Consider the following 20,759-nt stretch of genomic DNA (forward strand, 5'->3'; position numbering starts at 1 on the left):
AAAGGGCAAAGCAGAGAACTGAAAATGCAAGGAAGAAACAGAAAAATGTAAAAAAAAAAAAAAAAATTCTGAAAATTGGATGGATAGGAGTATGAAGGTAGGCATCTTTGAGGTACAGAGAGACCAGAAAGACCTGGGGTAGAAGAAGGGAAAAAAAGAAGTTAGGTACTCACTATAACATTCCATGTGAGTTGTTCCATCTCGCCTTCATTCTTCACTGATGGGTTCGGAGCAGATCCTCAGCTCTGACACAGCCGACTAGCAAGCTCACAGTTTTCCAGTAGCTCGAGACCCAACCCCTTATCCCACAATGCACTGCTGGAATTACCTCAGATCTTGTTTGCTGCATACCATATAGATATACTATAATTATTCTGCCTAGGAATGAAGACACATTGAGAAACCAGGATGAAGACAGCCTCCACATCAACTGCCAGCCAGGAGGGGGAAGGAGGGAGGGACGTGAGAATGAAGGCGAGATGGAACAATTCACATGAACATTACGGTGAGTACATAACTTCTTTATGTGAAGTTGTTCAATCTCACCATTCATTCTTCACTGATGGGTAGCGTCCCTAGCATCCTAACCCTGGGTGGCTCATGGAAGTACACTCTTCAGAATCGTAGAACCAAATGAAGCCCTGTCCCTGGAGGCCTTATCCACTTTGTAATGAGTTATAAAAGTGTGAGTTTAGACCATGTGGCTGTAGCACAGATGTTGTCTAGAGGTAATTTGGCTTGAAAGGCTGAAGAGGTAGAAACTGCTCTGGTTGAATGAGCCTTCACCTTACTAGACAAGGCATGTTATGACAAGAATAGGTGTAAGTGATGCAATCCGACAGCCACTTAGAGTTGTTTTGATGACTGGTTTACCTTTCCTGGCCTCAGAAAAAGACACAAAAAGCTGATCTGATTTCCTAATCTCTTTTGTTCTGTCTAAATAAAATCTTAAGTTGTCTGTGAGCATCAAGCTTGTGTAACATATATTTCAATTTGTTGCTGTGATTAGGGAAGAAAACAGGCAATTCAATGACTTGATTGATGTTAATCTCTGAACATACTTTAGGCAAAAAGGATGGGTTTGTCCGGAGAGATACTCTGTCAGCATGAAAGACCATATAAGGAGGCTTGATGGATAGGGCTTGGAGCTCTGACACTCTGCGGGCTGAAGTGATGGCTACTAGGAAGATCGTTTTCCACAATAGAAATTTTAGCTCACAGGATGATGCAGGCTCAAAGGGAGGAAGAATGATGCGAGATAACATAACATTCAAATTCCAGGGAGAATAAGGAGTCTTCAATGGAGGCCTCATGTGAAAGGAACCTTTTAGTAAAGCTTTAGACAACTGGTGAGCCATAATATTCAATCCATCAATCCCTAGACGGAAATTAGATATAGCAGCTAGCTGTACCTGCATTGTAGCAGCTGCTGCTCCTTTGTTGAAAATTTCTGTCAAGAATTGTAAAATAGAAGACAATGGTGCTTGGTAATGGTCAATGTTATGGTAGGAAGCCCAAATGGAAAACCTCTTCCACTTACTACGATACAACTTTCTAGTGGAAAGCTTATGGGAAAGCCAACAAAATTTGACTAGTGTCATGGGAAAGATTATAAAGCCTGGCTATGCGGGGAATTGGAGCAGCCAAGCGGTTAGCTTAAGTGTCTGCAATGAAGGATGGAGATCCCCTGACGGATGTGTCAATAAGTCTGGAACAGGGTCCAGGATCCATGGGTCTTCCAGAATGTGATGGTAAAGAAACAGAAACCAAATCTGCCAAGGCCAATGAGGGGCTATAAGGATGATTGTCCATCCCAGCGACTTTGCTTTCTGTAAAAATCTGGGTATCAGAGGAATTGGGGGAAATGCATAGAAGAGACCCGGGGGTCAATTGTGGACAAGAGCATCCCTCGGGGACTGACCTGGTGGGGGAATCAGGGCAAAATAGCTTCTGCATTTGTTGTTGATATGACTGGCAAACAGGTCACAGGAAGGCTGGCCCCATTTGTGGGAAATCCAGTCCGCAATCTCTTGTTTGAAGGACCATTCGTGGGGCAATAAAATTGCCCTGCTCAGTTTGTCCACTATGACGCTGGATTTGCCCGGGATGTGCGTTGCTAACAGAAACCGCTAGGATGACACTGCCCACTGCCATACTCTGAGGGCTTCTTGGCAAAGGGGGTAAGACTTGGTCCAGCCTTGCTTGTTCAGGTACCAGACCACTGACATGTTGTCTGTCTGTATTGCAATTGTCCCTAGAGGAAGAAAGTCCTGAAAGTATTGCAACGCTAGAAGTAATGCTCTCATCTCCAGGACATTGATATGCAGATGTGATTTTTGATCTGTCCATGTGCCTTGGACAGTCTTTCCCTGAAAATGCCCCCTCCCCCCCGCCTACCCTATCAGGGAAGCGTCCGTGGTCACAGTGGCAGCTGGAGGGGGAAGCATGAAGGGGCGCCAACCACCACTGAAGATCCTTCTTGCAAGAATTCGTTATCAGGATTGTGTGATTCATTGGAAGTTCTTGGTAAGACCATTGCGTGAATAGGAACCATTGAAGAAACCTCATATGCATCCTTGCTAACGGGATTGCCAAGATTGCTGCTGCCATCAATCCTAGTGCTTTCAATACCTCTGCAGCTGGTGCTTTGTGTTCTTTGATACCAAGGATGTGATGTGTTGGCGAAGAATACAAACCCTTTCTGGTGGAAAACAAAGAGTGGTGGTTGACGTGCCTAATTCTGTCCCTATAAAAACGATATGCTGCGATGGCAACAAGGCAGACTTTTCGAAGTTGACTGTAATGCCTAGCCGACTGTAGAGTGTCAGAGTAGCCTCTCTCGCTTGAAGAAGTTGATGCCTGGTGGTGAAGGTAAGGAGCCAATCGTCCAAGTACGGAAACACCTGGAATCCTAGACACCTCAAGTGAGCCGTGACTACTGCCATGCACTTGGTGAACATTCTGGGGGCTGTAGTGAGACCAAAGGGCAGAGCTCAGAATTGATAACGATTGGCTCCCAGCCGAAAACGCAGGTGATCCCTGGATGGTCTGGTCATCTTTATGTGGTAGTACGCATCCTTGAGATCAATCGAGCACACCCAATTGCCTTTACCTAAAAAGGGAAGTATGTACTGTAGCATGACCATTTGGAACTTCTCTTTCCTCACAAATTGGTTGAGTCTGCTGAGATCCAAAATGGGTCTCCAAGTCTCCTGTTTTCTTTGGAACCAAAAAGAATCTTGAGTAAGTTCCAAATCTTGTTTGGTCTGCCAGAACTGGCTGGATGACTTTTTTCTAACAGTCGGCACGCCTCTATTGTTGCTTGTTCCCTGTGACTGGATGGAATGTCCAGGATTTTTTTGACGGGAAGGGGCTGGGTGGAGAATGGTATGAAATACCCTCTGGAAATGATACTTTGTACCCAAATGTCGTTTGTTATATCTAGCCAGGCTTCTGGGTACAATGACAAGCGACCCCCGACTGTCTCCTGAGTAGGACAGTTGGGCCTCTGTCACCCTGGTGTTGTGGATCCTCTCTGCCGTGAGGGTGGCGTCTTCCACTGTAACCCCCTCCTCTGCTTCTGGAGTGGGGCTCTCCATGTGTGTCTTGAAAGGCTCCTTGGGCTTTCTGGAACCACATCTTTCCTCCCCCCCTCTGACCTTTAGGAAAGGGTCGAGTGGGAGTGGAAACACGGACTCCGACGGCAGAGTCTTTCCTTCTTGTTCACACCTGGTCAAAGTCTCCTTCATCTTTGGCCCAAACAAGGATGAGCAGTCAAATAAGGTATTCGTAAAGTAAGACTTGAAGGGTTCCGCAAAGGAACAGAGTCGAATCCAGGCATATCTACGAAGAGCAATTCCTGTACCTGCAGCTCTACTCAAACCATCAGCTGCGCAAGATACGAAACGCATGGAGGAGTTAACTATTGAATTAAGGGTAGCAAGCTGTGTAGCAAATTTGTCGGATACACTCGTAGCTACAGCACCCTGAAGAGTATCTCCCAACTCCTTAAGGAGATCTCTCTGCAGTCTGGTAAAATGGGTCAAGTAGTTCAGTGATCTGAGTGAGAAAGACGCTGAACTAAACATGCATTCCCATATCTATCCATGATCCTGGATTCTCTGTTAGGAGGATGGACAGACAAGGAAGTCTCAGACATTTCCTTTTTGGTGGCTGCCGCCACCACCATGACATCAACAGGGACTCCCTTGGTCAAAAAGGACTTATCTACGTGGGCAGAAATATACTTTTTAGGCCTCCTAGGTTCCATAGATTCTGGCGACTCCCACACGCTACGAGAGACCAGATCCATAAGCTCATCATAGGCCGGAGACACCCAAGAGGTAGAAGGTTGAGACCCAATTGCCTACAGGAGAACCGACTCGTCCTCAGTAGGGCTCTTGGACTGCCAATCACCCCTCTGCCTAAGAATTTCAAGAATCTCCGCAAAGGAGATGTCCTCAGAGGGGTATCTAGGGGACCCTTCTGATTCATCCAAGTCAGTGTCTGATGTTAGAGACTCCTGTGGGGAGTCCAAATGCCTCCTCTTGCATAATCTCTTCCTGGGATCTTCTTCAGGGGGAGCCTCTGGAGAGGTCTTGGAAGAGCAGGGAGCGCCCTGTGGGGCTACCTGAGGCTCTGGGTCTCTACGCTTGGGATGACCGGAGGAAACAAAAACTGACACAGGCACTTTAGGGGAGGAAGAAGCCAGACCTGGAGATGAGGAAGTCTTAGGAGACAACACCCGCCTCATGGCTTCGAATGTACCACGGCTCCGATAAGAAAGCATCGACAGATCAGGAGGAGCCGCGATCCCCTCCCGCACTGAAGCCGTGGGCTCCGAGCCTGAAGTAAGAGCCGAGCTCACCTGAGCCGAAGCCCCGAGAGGAAGAGTCGGCACCGACAAGTCCGTGTGACTATCCTCCCTGGACCCGACCGTAGAGTGTCAGCTCCTAGAGTCCCCAGTAGGCGCCAAGGACGTCCGAGCAGATGGAGCCGATAACACGAACAGGTGTCGGCTCTAAGGGATCCACAATCATTAGGTCGGCCTCCTCCGGCTCCAAAAGTCTGGTATGGCTCGGAGGAGGAGCAGACAATTCAGGAGTAATGGTCTTCGGCTCCGACGGCTGGGTCTGAGCAGACAGCAATTTAGCTAGGTCTGGTGCCTTTAGAGCTTCTGAACTAGCCGGTCCATATCCAGATCAGACAGGCTGACCGAAGACCTGGAGGAGTGAATAGATGGAGTCAATTGGAGAAGTAGAGGGGGAGGTTTTTCGGAAACCGGTTCCAAGGCAGTGTCCCGGGTCCGAAAAGAACAGACTGTCGGCTCCAAAGCCAGTGGAGCCGAAGTCACAACTTTTTCCCTTTTCTTTGTCCTGGATTCTGAGGAAGATCTGGACAATTTGATGGCCCTATCCTGGTCAGACAATGCCTCTGAGAAAGGGTGTTTAATAATACCCCTGTCAACTAACTTCCTCTTCCTTTCTGCAAGCACTCGAGTAGAAAGAGTGGCAGATACTACATGACTCCTGCAGGTGCACCTCACCCAACAGTACACACACTGCACACATGGGCATCCATAACGGACAAATTTTGTCCGCAGTCTGGGCACTTTTTGAACCCAGACTTAGGATGCTTTTCCCTTTCTTCAGACATAGCAACTAACTTCCGGAAAAAAATTCTCAAGATCAAAAAACAACACTAACTACATAAAATAGTTTAACTCAGAAATAAGTAATTTAATTCACTACAAACAGCAATGCAAAAGGCAGCACAAACAGCCCAAAAAAGTCAACTAGTAACAAGCTGTAAGAAAAGGCCAAAAGACCAACAGGCCAAAGGCAAGCACTAGAGATTTACTGGGAAAAGGAGAAAAACAGAAAAATCTGCTAAACTAGGTAATAGGTTCATAGGTTCATACTAGGCTATCTGCCCATGGGCATTTATAAGCCTAGCCCATAGTTATGTGGCTTTCGCCACCCCTTTAGTTTGAATAAAAACTATGCCTATCATTTTGCTGTGCCTCTGTCGAGCAGTGACACTGAAGTAATCCCTGGGGTATATCTGCAATCTCCCATCCATTGGTCAAGATTCCTCTTGAACAAGGCCAGAGAGGTGCTCTGCCTCACATGTACCGGGATTTTGTTCCACAGCATAGGGAGTCTCTGGGTGATGAATCTGTCCCTCCAGCACGTTCTATTTATAACCGTGTCAAGGTTTAAGTCTCCGCCCTTGTGGTTCTGAGGGATCTAGATTTTTGAGGTGAAGCATATTCATCAAATCTGGGTTTGACATGGCCTTATATGTCAGGCACAGGTCACCTCTGAGCAAGCGGTATGAGACTGAATAGAGCTGGAGTTCTTTCAGTCGGGCAGCATAAGACATATTTTTGAGACCCTTTATCCTTTTTGGTGAGGAACTTTTGGGGCCTTTCAAGCTGCAGCAGGTGTCTGGTCAGATACATTCGAATGGGGCATTGTACTCAATCATAGGTCTAATGAGTGATGAGTACAGGGGACGATGACCTCCCTTGATCTAGATGTGAATCCCTTCATGATCAGGTGGGTGATATAGAAGGTTTTCCTAACTACTTTAGCAACATGAGTGTCAAGCGAAGGCTACTGTCAACCTGGGTCCCCAGATCCCTGATGACTTTTCTGTGCTCAGTGGATTGCCACCTATATGGTAGCTAGGGGTAACCTTGTTTTTCCCAAGGATATGACTATGCATTTTTGGCGTTTAACTTCAGGCCATGGCTCTGGCACCAGTTATCCGTTTCTGTGAGGCCCTTCTGGAGGATATCTGTGTCAGATGTTTTTTCGACTATGGCCCAGTTTGCAGTCATCTGCAAACTTTGTCAGCCATAACCCTCCTGTGTTTGTTTGTACTTCAGAAAAGTAGATGCCGAACAAGAGTGGACCCAGGACTGAGCCCTGTGGGACACCACTTGTGACAGGCTTTGAGTCTGACATGGCTCCAGCAACTCTGACCCTGTGGGTTCTGTCACTTAGCCAGTTTGCAACCCATCTTGTGATGTATGGGTTTACATTCAAGCTGATGAGTTTTTCGATGATACCTGAGTGGGGTATTGTGTCAAGGCCTTTGCCAGGTCGAGGTAGGCTGTATGGACTGCCTTTCCTCATCAATGGCCTTGGTGACTGTCTCAAAAAGTCAACCAAGTTTAAGAGGCAGGATCTGCCTTTGACAAAGCCAAACTGGGTTGGATCCAAAGTCTGCAAGTTCCCTATGTCTTTATTTATGAGTTCCATTATGATCCTCTCCATGGCTTTGCAGATACGGCTTGTCAAGCTAATGGGGCGGTAATTTCCAGGGTCTGTGGAGGCACCGGCCTTATGAAGTGGGACCACAGTCGCCGTGCGCCACTCCTTGGAATGATCCTGAGGTGAGGCTAAGATTAAACAGCTGTCCTAACTGTGCGTTTAATTCCTCATTGGGTTCATGAAGCACACAGCGGGGGACACCATCCGGTGCCATGGATGCTGTGTTTTTTGCCTTAGTGAGGGCAGTTCTCACCTGGGCGTTGGAGATGTTTGGGAGGCTACAATCCTCTGGAATAGATATCTCTCCTTTTGGGGGGGAGAAGTTTGCACTGAACCTGTCAGCCAGTATGTTGGCAATGTGTGTAGGTTCAGTAATTTTCACATCATTTTGAACTAATTCTGAGCATATCTGGGAGTTTCCTCCTAGGTTTCTAACATAGCTAAAAAGGCCTTATGATTCTCTTTAGAGTCCTTGGCGATTTTTCTCTCAAAATTTGCCTTGGATGATTTTATGAGAGCTCTTAGTTTTTTACTTATAATGATCAAAGGTGTCTTACCTTTCAAGGATTTTGCTCTATCTTGTAGTAGCTTCCTCCTTTTGTTGTAGAGCTTGTTTATGGCTGGGGTCCACCAGACTGGACGCTTGCCTTTGGTACAGAGAGCCTTAGTTTTGTTTGGGATTGCCTGATCCATGCAGTCCTGTAGGTGCTGGTAGAAGGCATTTGTAAGTGATTCAGTGGTTTGAGTAATGTTTACCACTGGCTCAGGGGCCTTAAAGGAGACCACACTAGTTTTAGAAGTGTGAAATCGGCTTTTGAGAAGTTTTTCACTGTGGTCTTTTTGTTTCAGGTGGGGCGGGATGAGGACCTCCAGCGAGATTAGTTTATGATCTGATCTCACCAGTGAGGGGTATACTTCCGGTGTTGAACATTTTGATCCCATGTTCATGATGATGAGATCAAGTATGTTTTCTCCTCTTGTGGGGATGGTGACTAGTTGTTCCATGGCATTTGAGTTTATGAACTCCAGGAATCTTTGGGTTAGAGTGTTCAGGCTTGAGTAGTGTTCCCAGTCTATATTAGGGTAGTTGAAGTCACCTAGTATGATGGTGTTTGGAGATACATTTATCCCTCCAATGTTTTCAGGAAGGCCATGTGAGGTTCCTGAGTTTGAGAGGGTGGCCTGTAACATGCTACAAATTGCAGAGCAGTCTTGCCTATGGTTAATTGCACCTGGATGGTCTCCGATGCATCGTGCGTTGCCACCAACCTTGAGGTGTGGGTGTCCTTTATGAATATGGACACCCTCCTTTCTTGGTGTTGTCCGGATTTTGGGGCCGGAACGCATGATATGAGGTGAAACCTGTTAGTGCTGGGGTGCTCTCAGGAGCCTTGAACCAGGTTTCTGTCACAGCACAGACATCGATGTTCTCCATATTGAGAAGGGCCTCAGTGCGTGCATCTTGAGATTGAGACTTCTGGCATTGAGCAGCATTACCCTTAGTTTTTTCCTTTTGGTGTTCTAGGGTGGTAGGTTTAGAATTTGAGCCTTGCCTAAAAAGGCACTATGGGGGTGGCAAGAGCCTTTGCCAATATCCGGAAGCCCAGGGTGACAGGTGCAAGCCGTCCCTTGCAAGCAGCGTGGCTTGTCCAGCATGTCATCCCAGGCAGACAGACATTGGATCCCCTTTGAATGACACCAGAATTTAAGCCAATTATTAAAGCTGATCATCTTATCACTGTATTGTGGCATCATTCTAGGTGAAGGTAGGATACTGCTCAAGGTCAGGGTCATACCTGCCTGGGCTACATAATCAGAGAGCTCCTCGATGTCCCTTTTCATGTAGTCCAAGGAGGTACGTCTCAGGTCGTTGACACCAGCGTGGACAATGACTGAGTCGTACTTGTACCTGCTGTTGAGAGACCTGAGTGCTTGCGTTATGTGGCGGATTCTAGCGCCCGACAGGCAGCTTACTGTGACCTTCTCTTTACTCAGTCTGGTGAGCGGGACGCCAGTGTGTCTGACTATGGAATCACCAATGACAAGTGTGTCTGGCATTTTGTTTGGCCTTAAGGGCTGTGACTGTTTGACACTGACTGTGTGGTCTATGTGTTGCATGTGTTGGGTCGTGAGGTGGTAGTTGTTTGGGTGTCTGCTTTGGTGGCCTCTGCTGTTTTGGTAAATTTTTGATCAGAGCCTCCGAGTATGTCTTTGTGTGAGTATGTGTATGATTTGAAGTTGTGATGGTACCATGTGTGACTGGGTATGTATTGTGTGTGGTTACCTTCTCCTCCTGTCTGGTCTTGCCAGTCCTATGTTGAGAGAGCTCAGCCTCCAGTTTGGCCGTATAGTTGCATCTCTCGCATGTATTTGTGTTTTGTGGGAGAAGGAGAGGATTGTCTTACTATGTAAATATTAGAAAGATATAAAAATGCAATAGAAAAGTTGAAAATTCCCACAATAGTCTCGAGCAACGCTGGAAACCAAGAGATCCGTGCCATGGCAAATTAGATCTGAGGTAATTCCAGGAGTGCATTGTGGGATAAGGGGTTGGGTCTCGAGCTACTGGAAAACTTTGAGATTCCTAGTCGGCCGTGTCGGAGCAGAGTATCGGTTCCGAACCAATCAGTGAAGAATGAACAGCGAGATTGAACAACTTCACATTACAGTCTTTAGAGACGAGATTTGAAAGGAAAGAATCTTGAGAAAGGTGTTGAGCTATGAAAGATCCAGAATTTGTCTTCAAATGCCCTCCTTTCTGGGAACCAAAACATTCTGGAATAAAAAACCCTCTCTACCTGGGCAGGAGGCACAGCTTTAATGGAGCCCTGGACTAAAGAGAATGGAGCACCTCTGACAAAAGAGAAAGCTGATCCCGGGAAGGTTGAAGGATGTCCAAAAAGGGAGGAAGGTATTTCCAAACCATAAAATATCCCTGCAGACAATGGACAAACACAAGAACCTGCTGTGATTTTTAATTTGGAACAGACGGGGAAAGATGGAGGGATATGGGAACCTGGCTGAGGGAAAGGGGAAACAAATTGTCAAATGGACCCTGTCTTATCCTGAAAGACAGGTGTCTGGGAGGTAGGAGTTGAGTAGACATACCAGGAGGCACACATCTAGAACTCTTTTTCCTTTAGGTGGAGGGCAACACTGCATACAAACAAAAGCAGATTTGGAAGGATAATTTTTCTGAAACTTGGGAACAGCAGAAATGAAAATATGTTTCAACTCTTGCAAGGCTTTACCCTTAGCCTGGACAGACTTGAAAAGTTCAGCAGCAGCAACACCAAAAAGATTCTTATTATCCAGAGAAGCATCCATCAGTTTGACCTTAATGTCATCAGGCAAAGCTTGAAGTCTAAGGCAAAAGTAATGCCTCGTAACAGAATGAAAGGCAGCAGCTCTGGAGGAAGCATCAGCTGCATTGCAGCTGCATTTGTTAGAGTGGCGAGCAACTTGAGAGGTACAGCCCAACAGGGAAAGGGCAGAAGCCTTTCCCTCAGAATCAGAAAGGTCAGAAACCACAATGGAAACCTAAGAAAGGGGGCCAAAACATACCTGGTCATATGGGCCGGGTAGTTGATGGCCTGAAAGGATAAAACAGCAGCAGTATAACATTTTTTTGCCCAGCCTCTCCATGGCCTTACTATCCTTATACAAAGGGAGCAACTTGGTAAAGGGCAAGAGCTTGGAGAGCTTGTCAGAACAGACAGACACTACAGAAGGATCAGAAGGGCATTTATAAAATAATTTACATTAATCGGGCATCTTATAAAATCTATCAGGTTTCTTCGGTGGAAGGGGCTAAGAATCAGACGCCACAGAAACTGTTGAAAAGGTATCCAGGAGGGTAGCCAGAACAGGAGGAACAGCTGATAACTTAGAAGAATCCATCTGGCGGAGCTCATAATACTTTTTCCTGAATGTCAGAGACTTGAGAAAAAAAAAACATCATGCACACAACAGTATCACCTAAACAGAGTTCCTCCAAAGGGGAATTTGGAGTAGTAGAATAGTACAGTTGTGTACACTTACCATAAATGTAGATGTTCGAGTGTATTCACTATTGCAGTCATCACATTTGGGTTATCTGCTTGCAGTAGCCCTCAGTCGGCCTGATTAAAGTCTTGGATCCTGCATCAGTTGCTGTCTCTTCTTCAGTTGCTGTCTCTTCTTCCGTGACGTCAGGTCGTCAGGGGTATAAAACATGCAGCCGACGCCATTACATCAGTTTTTCTTGCGCCAGATGTCAGGTGCCCCCCTAATGGGAAGCAATTAAATCTATAAATATATAAGGTTATACCTCCAACAAAAAAGCAAATACACCAAAAAGCTTTTAAGCATAGTAAAGGAGAGTAGAGGTATAGCCAAAAGTAGTAAGGGGGCTGGAGGGAGGGTAACCAGGACTGCAACAGTGAATACACTTTAACATCTACATTTATGGTAAGTGTACACAACTGCACTATGTTCTTTGTGTTTCACTGTTGCAGTCATCACATCTGGGTAGATTCTCAAAGCTAAGGATGGGAGGAGGAATTTAGACAGCATTAGTACCAGCAATAAGGCCCTGCAAGACTGTAGTGGCAAAGCCAGCTTTGGATTTAGAGAAAATTAGCAGATGGTAATGCTTGGTGAAAGTATGTACAGAACTCCAGGTAGCAGCTTCTAGGATGTCCCTGGTAGGGACGCCTCTGATAAAGGCTGCAGAGGTAGATGCAGCCCTGGTAGAGTGGGGTCTGAACACCTGTGGAATAGGTTTTCCATGATGCTTATAGCAGAAATGAATGCAATGGCCTATCCATTTAGAAATAGTTTGCTTTGAAATAGCCTTCCCCTCTGCCCCTGCAGCAAATGTCACCAGCAGTTGTTCAAATTTCCTGTGAGGTTTAGTCCTGTCCAAATAGAATCTAAGTTGTCTGTGCAAATCTAATGAGTGCAGTATCCGTTCCCCTTTGTTCTGTGGATTAGGAAAGAAGGTTGGCAGATAAATGGACTGATTAAGGGCCACACTGGATACCACCTTGGGAATGAAGGAGGGATTGCTCCCGAAGGACACCCTGTCCGCATGAAAGATGATGAAAGGCTCCACTGCCATAAGGGCCTGTAATTCAGGTACCCTTCTTGCTGAAGTAACTGCTAAGAAGAAAGCTGTTTTCCAAGAAAGGAATTTTAAATTTGCAGTAGCAGCTGGCTCGAAAGGAGGAAGAGTGAGTTTCTCCAATACAAAGTTAAGGTCCAAGGATGGACTTGGAGATCTCCTGGGTGGTCTTAAATTTTTGGCCCTTCTGAGGAACTGCTTGAGCAGTGGATGAGAGAAGAGGGGAGGCTCTGTGTTATAATGAACTGAAATGGCTGAGGCGAGAAAGACAGACCCTTATGAAGCATCTCAATTAAGTATTGTAAAATCTGAGGTAAATTGGGCACTGTTGTGCTCATCCTTTGAGATTTGTTCCAGGCACAGAATCTTTTCCATTTTTCAGCACAAGAATTCCTAGTACTAGGCCTCCTTGCCTCTAAAATGATATCCATCACTGGTTTACTGAGGGATGGTAAAGGAGAGCTTAGGTAATTAGCCAGGCTGCTAGGTTCAGCATTTGAAGCTGAGGGTGCAGAATCTGGTTCTCCTGCTGAGACAACAGGGTAGGAATCTGAAGCAGGTGCCATGGCGCCAACAGTGACACACTGCGCATGAGGGGGTACCAGTGTTGGTGTGGTCAGTCTGTTGAAATCAAAATCATCCTTGGTTTGTCTTGTTTGATCTTTAGTAGTACTTTGGAGAGCAGAGGCAGAGGTGGAAAGGCATAAACTGATAGGCTTTTCCAGCTGAAGGACAGAGCATCCACTTTCCAGGCTTGTTTGTGGGGAGTCCTTATGCAAAATTTGTCCAATTGATAGTTCTGGGGGAGGCAAACAGGTCTAAATCCGGGCTCCCCCATTTGCTTGTCAACATGTTGAAAATTCTTGGTTCCAGTTTCCACTCGTGTGGGTCCATGAGGTTTCTGCTTAGTCCATCTGCCAGTGTATTTAGTTTTCCTGGCAGGAATTGAGCTTGTAGATGCACTTGGTAGCTCAAGGCTGTGTTTCACAATGCCATGGCTAGTCTGCAGCAGGGGTAGGAATGTGTACCCCCCTGCTTGTTTATGTACCACATAACAGTGGTGCTGTCCATCTTTATCATTAATTTTCCTGGAAGAATGTGGCCCTTGAAGGCTGTCAAAGCATTCTGTACAGCTTACATTTCTTTTTGATTGATATGCAGGTGCATTTGACTTGAGTTCCATTTGACCTGAATACACTTCCCTGCCAGGTAAGCCCCTACATGCATAGTCTGATGCATCTGTTAGGGTTTGGGCGGCATGGGTAGTGTGAATGGTAGTCCCTTGTTTTGGTGGCAGGCCTCTGCCCACCAAAGGAACTCTAGGCATAGGCAAGGTATGATAGGAATCATTGCTTCTAGATCCTGAGAATGTTGACACCATAGGCTTTTTAGATGCCATTGTAGTTTCCTCATATGCAGTCTTGCATATGGAATTAGAAGAATGCAGGAGGCCATGAACCCCAAGGCTTGTAGTATTTGCCTTTCAGACAGCAAGGTTTTTGTGGCCACTTGTTTGAAGTAGGTAGTCAAATGAATTTGTTTCTCTGGCGTGAGGAAAGAAATCTGGGAAGTTGTATTCAAGCTTGCTACCAGGAATATAATTTGTTGACAGGGTACCAGGTGTGATTTCTTTTCGTTTATGGTGTACCCTAGACAAGTTAGCACCCTTTGTACAAAGGCCAGATGATTCAAAAGTATGTCCTGGCTTTCTGCTTGAATTAGACAATCGTCCAGGTATGGGTATATTTGAATATTTCTTTGCCTGCAAAATGCAATGACTGGAGCTAGGCACTTTGCGAATACCCTGGGCGCAGTAGATAAGCCAAAGGGCAGTGCAGAGAACGGTTAGTGCTTGTAGCCTGCTTTGAAGCGTACTTCTGCAAGATTCCCTGATTGGGATGTGCAGGTATGCTTCCTTTAAATCTAGTGTTGCCAACCAGGCATCTTTGCCTAGCATAGGAAGCAAGTGGTGAAGAGTCAGCATCTTGAATTTTGGAATCACCAAAAAGGTGTTTAGAGTAGACAGGACTAGGAGAGGACACCATGAATTGTCTTTTCTGGATATCAGGAAAAGTCTGGAGTAGAAACCTTGTCCCTTTTCTTCTTCTTGTACCAATTGTATAGCCCCATATGCTTAGGAGAGAAAGTACTTGCTTATGGGCCTCTGCCCACTGATTTGGGGGTAGATCTGGCCACCCGTTTGGAGTTGGTAATGTGTGGAAGTGAAATCTGTATCCTTGTGACATTATTTAAAAGCCATTTGTCCTGGGTAATGAGTTCCCAGTTCTTTGCATGAAGAGCAATCTTTCCCCCCAAAGGGGCGATCAGTTGAGAAGTGCTTGGAAGTTTTAAAAAGAAGTCACTGAGACAGTTTACCATAGGGTGGAGGTTTATTACTCCCAGATTTGGAAGTGTAGGCCCCCCACTGCTTAGTCCTGTGCGTACCTTGGGACTGAAGCCTGGGTGCTCTGCTGGATCTGGGTTTGGACTGAGAAGATCTGAAGAGGCAGGAAAGGACCAATTCTTGGAAGGCCAATGCCTACTAAACCTTGGAGGTTGTACTTGTAAGAAATCTTTAACAGTTTGCATAGATTTATCTTTTTCCTCCATCTTTTTAATAACTTCTTCTACCTTGTTGCCAAACAAGCGGTCCTGATTTAAGGGAGCAGCCAGTAATTTTGCTTTAACATGATCTGGCAAGGACTGCTCCTTAAGCCAAGCATGCCTTCTAAGTACAGACCCAGATACAGCAGCCCTGCAAGATGCCTCTAGTGAATCAAAACCACATTGCAAAGTATGTTTTCCAACTTGTTCAGCTGAATGCAGTAAATTATGTAAATCCTTATTTTCAGTGCAATCAGGAATCAACATCATTTTCTGTTTAAGCAATCCAATAATATGCTGCTGATACTTTAACATATGAAACTGGTAGTTTAAGGCCCTAATGGCCAAAGCTGCAGAAATGTATACCTTCTTACCCCATCTATCCAGCGCCCTGGAGTCTCTATCAGAGGGGGTAGGATTTTTGGCAGTAGTAGCTTTAATGCCCTTGGATCCCTGTGAAATTGTCTCAGGATCCACAGTAGGATTTTTGAAAAGGAACTTGTCAGAGTCAGAGACCCTGTAATATCTATAAGGTTTTCTGGGAGCAGGGGGTAAAGAGTCAAGGGCCAAGCTAGATTCCGAAAAGGCATCATCAACAATGTCTAGTACGGGAGGTATGGCTAAAGGCCTGTGCTGGGACAGGAGTAAGAAATCCCTAAACCTCTTTTTAGAATCAGCGAAATCCTGACTTTCCCAACGAAAATGCTCCCTGAGGGTATGCAAGCTTTCAACAAAAGAGAAATCCTCTGGTGGGGGGGGGGGGGGGGGGGTGCAGAGGGAATAGAGTCCTCAGCATCAGAATCCTCACAGGGAGAGAAGGGTAAATCCTGGTCATCAGAGGAAACAGAAAATTTAGAATCCTGGCCATCATAAGCAAACTCAGTTCTAGGTCTCTTAGAGGGGGAAGGTTGGCTTCCCGATTAAAGTAATAAGGGCTTCAGCCATTCTTATCATTTGTTTTTTAGGCACAGAGGCCTGGCCATGTGGTCTGGGCGTCAGTTTTCTACTCATGGTTCGAGTTTTAGGCCTTGAAGAAAAAGATCGCGTTGGTTTAATACGCAAGTCAGTAGGCCTGAATACACCCTCAGAAGCCGGTGACTACACAGTAGCTCCAGACCCATCTAAGGCAGAGATATCCGCAGGTTCCACAGTTGGAAGCATCTCGCAGCATACCAGACTCCGAATGGGTCTCAGTAGAGGCCTGCGAATCTGAAGTAGTGGGTATCAGGGGCTGCAAAAGCACCTCACGGAGTCCCGGCGAACTGGCGACTGGCTTAGGAGAAGCATCATCGGCAGCTTTGGACCTCAACGGCCTGTCTCTGTCTTTATCTTTGCATTTTTTTGGAACGTCGGTAGTCAGATGCTAACTGAAGACATATCGAGATAATTGAACTGAGCACCAAAATATTGAGAAGCGAAAACATACTGATGACGGATAGTTTGTGGTTTAAATACTTCACAAAACCGACAGCGAGGTTCGTCGTGGTCAGGGCCTAGGCAAGGAATACAGTACAAATGAAAATCTTTATGAGGTATTTGCTTTCCACAAGAAATGCAATTATTTACATTTACTGACATCGGTTTAGAGCAAGAAAAAGTTTCCCCAATGGGGTACTTAGCTTTTAGTTGAAGACTTCGGTTCTGAAAATCAAAAATGAAAATTTCAGGAGTCGGCCGACCGGCACTTGCGAACTGCTTCTGCTTCGAGCACCACACGGCAAGAAAGACTGATGTAATGGCGTCGGCTGCATGTTTTATACCCCTGACGACGTGACAGCAACTGACGCAGGACCCAAGACTTTGTTAATCAGGCCAACTGAGGGCTACTGCAAGCAGATAACCCAAATGTGATGACTGCAACAGTGAAACACGAAGAACATCCTCCTCCTCTGAGCCGTAGTCTAAAGTGGGAACGAATCTGAAGAGTAAGCCAGGGACTCTTTCCCAGAATCCAGATCCTCATCTAAAGAATCTAGTTTCCTGGGTCTTTTAAGAGGAGTGGAAGATAAGGGAGGGATAGTCACAGACATCCCTTGAGGAGCCTGTAAAACCATTAAATAACCCCTGGATAAAACCCTGCCATTTATGTTTGGGATCCTTAAATGCAGGGGAAATGTGCTTTTTTTGGTTTTCTTTTTCTGCGGGATGCCTGCATGAAAGACCCTCAGGGGATCAGACCCCTAGCGACATGCAATAAGCATAGTAGGGATCTCCACCTTAAAGATAGGAAAGTTGTGTAAAATCTTATCATAACCACAGATGTCTCTCTCTTCCATGTTGCAGTATTCACTAGTGGGTTTACCCTTCTTCCCATCAGCTTGTTTGGCCAGGTTTTCAAAGCTTTTCTAGTACCTGTTGGTGCTTCAGATGTCTGGTATGTTGGCTGGTACATGGGCCATAAAAGTGACGTCTGCGGGCACCAGTCCTCAGAACCATGAAGCCCCAGATGAAGCCAGTCCTGATAGCATAGCCTGTGTAGGAGCCGAGAAGAGCAAGTACAAGGAGAACACTGGTATGGAGGGAGGGAAGGAATACTGCAACATGGAAGAGAAGGACATCTATGGTTATGGTAAGGTTTTACACAATTTTCCTATGTCCTTCTATTCCATTGTCGCAGTATTCACTAGTAGGCGAGTACAAATGTTCACTGCTGGCTGGGTGGTGGTCTGGATGAGAATTCCAGGAACCTATGCAGGATAGCCCTGGCAAATTCCACTCTGGTCCTGGAGATGTGGCCCAGCTTGTAGTGTCTGGTGAAGGTGTGCAGAGATGACCAGGTAGCAGCTTCCAGAATGGAGTTAGTATCTAGACCTTTAAAGAAGGCTCCAGAGGAAGACATGGCCCTTGTGGAATAGGCTCTGATGTTGCCCATGAGTGTCTTTCCATGATGTGAGTGACAAAAGGAGATGGCCCTTGCAATCCAAGAAGAAACTGTTTGTTTTCCCACAGCTTTCCCCAGAGCTCTGGGGTGGAAGGAAACAACTGATCTGATTTGTGTATAGGCTTAGTCTTATGCAAGTAGAAACAAAGTTGCCTGTGTACATCCAAGGAGTGAAGGACTCTCTGACTGTCTTCCTGAAGATTTGGAAAGAAGGTGGGCAGGTGAATAGCCTGACTTATGGAGAGGTTGTTAACCACCTTGGGGGTGAAGGAGGGATTAATCCTGTGGGTGACCCTGTCCATATGGAAACTCGGAAGGGTGGAGTAGCCATGAGGGCTTCGAGTTCTGAGACCCTCTTGGCTGAAGTCAAAGCTACTAGCAGTACCGTATTCCACGTGCAATATTTCAAGTCAGCCTTGCCAGCTGGTTCAAAGGGTGGCAGAGTGAGTTTTTCCAGCATATAATTAAGATCCCAAGGAGGAGGAGTTGGTTTTCTAGGGGGTCGTAAGTGTAAAACACCCTTTAGGAATAGCTTGGCTGGAAGTCTGGAATTCAGTGAAGGTTCCATAGGCAGGCAGAAATTGCAAGACAGGTGTGCTTTTAAGGAGGAGTAAGAAAAGCCTGTCTTTAGCAGTTCACACAGGTAAGAGAGAATTCGAGGCAGGTCACTGTCCAGCAGCTCTAGCTGTCTTTTCTGACACCAGATAGGATTTCCTTGTGTTTGGTTTCCTGGCCTCCTGTAGGACTGAGAGCACGTCCTCGTTGTACAGGTGTCTGAATGGAATTAGAATCCTATCAGCCACAGGGAGAGGTGTAGGAATCTCCACTGTGGGTGAATCTGTGTCCCCTGGTGCTGCATGAGTAGATCCACTGAGGGAGGTAACTTGTGGTGATTTCCCCTTGGACAGATGAAGTAGTAGGGGGAACCAGTGCTGCCTTGGCCAAAAGGAGGTCGTCAATAAAATTTATGGTGAGTCCTGCTGAATTTTCAGAAGAAAGGGGGGGAAAGGCATACAGGAATTTCCCCTTACAAGATATTAAGAAGCCATCTGTTTGAAAGGCCTTCGGGTCGTGAGTTCTGGAGCAATAGCTCTGGAGATGCCCGTTTGTGGAGGAGGCGAACAGGTCTATCTGTGGAATACCCCACCTGTGGATCAGATCTAGGAATACCTCCCTTGACAGCATCCACTTGTGACTGTCTGAGGTGATTCTGCTTAAGGCGTTCATAGGTTCGTACTAGGCTATCGGCCCTAGGGCCTATACAAGCCTAGCCATAACAATTCCCTGGCTATTTCTTCCCAAAGTATTTACTTCCCTGGACCCCTATCTAGCAGGGCAACGGACGTGATCCCCAGGGTGAATTTCCCATCTCCCATCCAATCATCAAGGCTCCTTTTGAAGACGGCCAAAGAGGCTCTCTGCTTGACACGTATGGGCAGTCTATTCCAGAGTCTGGGGAGTCTCTGGGTCAGGAACCTATCCCTCCAGCATGTTTTGTTCATGTTCGTTTAGATCCCTGGAGCGTGTCTCTGAGAGATTGGGATTTCTTTAAGTGTAGCATGTCCAACAGCTCTGGGTTTGACATGGCCTTGTATGTTAAGCAAAGATCGCCTATGAGCAGACAATATGCAACGGTCTGCCTGGAAACCATGTTGGGATGGGATGTAGTCTGCCTGGAGGGAGATCCCCTGGAAGACCGCTAGATCCCATACCTGCAGGGATAGCCTGCAGAGGAGGTATGACTTCATCCCTCCTTGCTTGTTCACGTACCACATCACTGTGGTGTTGTCTGTGAAAATCTTCAGAATGCCCTGTCTGAGGAAAGATAGAAAGGGCTGCACAGCCAGAAGTATGGCTGACATTACTTTGATGCTGATATGCCATTGTTTGTGTTCGTCTTTCTACAAACCTTGCACTGCTCTTCTGTCTAATGCCCCCCCCCGCCCAGATCTGAGGCATTTGTGTGCATGATCTGAGAAGGGGAGGGCAATTGTAGGGGGTCACCTGGGCCATCCACCACTTCAGCTCTTGGTGGAGGCAGGGGAGAAGTGGGCTTCTGAACTCCAGGGGCTGTGAGTGCTGGGCCCATACTGAGCAAATATACCATTGCATCTTTCTCATGTGTGATCTTGCTAGTGGCAGCCATGTGGCCGAGAAGTTTGAGGAATTCCCTCGCAGTCAGGGTGGGTGAAAGGATGACAAATTGAAGGTGTTGGGTCAGGGAAAGCACCTTTTCCTGAGGTAGGAAGGCCAGCCGGAGGTCTGTTCTGATTTTGCACCACAGGAAGACAATGTCTTGTGTAGGATTTAGATTGGATTTGGGGAAGTTTATAAGGAACCCTAAGGACTGCAGCAGGAGCAGTTGGTCCTCTGTGTGGGCAAGGAGGGGTTGTCTATCTGTCTGCTTAAATGAGCAGGTTTGTCTAGGTATGGGAAAATTTGCATACCTCTTGTTCTGCAGTAAGCAATAACTGGGGCTAGGCATTTTGTAAATACCCTTGGAGCACTGGAGAGCCCAAAAGGAAAGGCACAGAACTGGAAATGCAAGGAGCCTGCTTTGAATCGGAGGAATTTTCTGGAGGAAGGTTTTATGGGAATATGTATATAGGCTTCTTTGATGTCCAGGGTCACCATGAAGGCCTGGGGAAGGATGAGTGGAAAGAGAATGGGTAGTGTTATCATCCTGAAGGAGGGAACTTTCAGGAATGGGTTGAGGCGGGAAAGGTCTAGGATGGGTCTCCATGGTCCCTCCTTCCTGGGCATCAGAAAAATTCTGGAGTAGAAGCCTCTCCCTTGAGCAGAGGGGGGGACGAGTTCTATGGTGCCTTGGAGCAGCAGGCTGTTTAGGACCTCGGGGAGGAGGGACCATTGAGAGGGGGGAGGTAGTGGT

At 46.4% G+C, this 20,759-nt stretch overlaps 1 protein-coding gene across 1 annotated transcript in view; it reads right to left on the reverse strand.

Annotated features, from left to right (window-relative positions):
* The window catches only part of SLC27A1 (solute carrier family 27 member 1), a 1,244,912-nt gene that overhangs the window by 381,729 nt on the left and 842,424 nt on the right, over positions 1 to 20,759 (reverse strand). The gene's annotated exons all lie outside the window — the stretch shown is intronic.

The sequence above is a fragment of the Protopterus annectens genome, chromosome 9.part0, assembly GCF_019279795.1.
Source record: "Protopterus annectens isolate FY-2018-M chromosome 9.part0, PAN1.0, whole genome shotgun sequence".
In the NCBI taxonomy this organism is placed as follows: Eukaryota; Metazoa; Chordata; order Ceratodontiformes; family Protopteridae; genus Protopterus; species Protopterus annectens.